Here is a 1,342-nt window from a genome sequence, read left to right as displayed (position 1 = left end):
AGAGAGAGAGAGAGAGAGAGAGAGAGAGAGAGAGAGAGAGAGAGAAAGTAGAAACGAAGAACGCGAAAAGTAACCTTTTATTAAAATTGCAGAGACGTGCAGTTACAAGGTCAAAGGAATTCAAAGGTCAAACCATGAAGATTAATATATGAGTATGAGAAATGAAAGGCAGCAGAACCTGTGGTAAACTCAGACTAAGAGCACCAGAGAGAGTAATGTAGTTGTCTGGAGGGGATAATTTTATAGGAGGATGGAGATAGACTGAGGGTAGGATGTACATGCCTGGTGAGACAACCAAACAAGTATAGCTTCTGAGCACATGCCCACAGTAAATTCAAGCATTTAACCCTATCCGTACGTCGTGTTTTACTATCGTATCCATACGACGAGGGGTACTCTGGGCCCCCACTTTCCAAAGAAAAAATTTACTCGTTAATCCATTCCGTACGCTGTTGGGTAACAAAAGACCCCAAGTATTCGAACCCACGGCTGGAATCGAAATGCTTTACCATCCAAGATGGCGGCAACTAGTTTTGTAGATATATATGCGTCGAGGGTTCAACTGGGTAACACTTATGTTGCTCAAGCCTTCATATTTCACAGAAAGTTGGGTCTAAAATCAGCTCGCTCTCTCAGTTCTAGAACGTCGCTTTCTTAGATCTAGACCTAATGAGGCGGGGCAGAACTTTCTCAAGGTAGGTAATCGAGTCCATTTTTGTGTGAATCGTAAACCTAATTTTGAATATATCTAGTATTCGAACGTCGTTTATTCTGCTTATGGTTGGATTCTATTGTTGTTGTTTCACATTAATTAAATCAGATTAAATTATCATAGAAACCTGATTTGTCTCGACTCTGTTGGTTATTTGTGAGTTTTCTGGCCTAGAGGTCTTTGGTGTGGTTTTCTCCTTCTTTCTCACCTTGCCATCGTCGTTTTCTGATCCTTCCACTCATATAAACTTAAATTTAGCACTATCTCCTTTTCTTGGTTGTCCCTGAAAAGGCTTATAATATGTGCCCAAAGTAACATAAAACCCACAGTACCTGTCGACTGTGCTGTGTTTTCCTGGGATTTTTCTTCACTGTCCTGTGCACTGACCGGCGGGCTTGATTGTTTATTGGTTTTTTAAGGCACTGGCGACACTAATCGACACCAGGGAATAGAAGGAGTAGACCACACCAGAGCACCCACCAACCACTCGTCCAAACAAATCAACATGAAACAAACAAACCGGAATAAAAATGGGCAAGGCAATAGAAAATTGTCTTTGTGCTGCAGAGTTAACATATTTGATTGTTCATACAGTAGCAAATAATTATGATAACAGGCATATATATATAT

This window comes from Aplysia californica, unplaced genomic scaffold (genome assembly GCF_000002075.1).
Source record: "Aplysia californica isolate F4 #8 unplaced genomic scaffold, AplCal3.0 scaffold00141, whole genome shotgun sequence".
In the NCBI taxonomy this organism is placed as follows: domain Eukaryota; kingdom Metazoa; phylum Mollusca; class Gastropoda; order Aplysiida; family Aplysiidae; genus Aplysia; species Aplysia californica.
The sequence above is the reverse complement of the archived record's forward strand: the minus strand, read 5'-3'. Positions refer to the sequence as shown.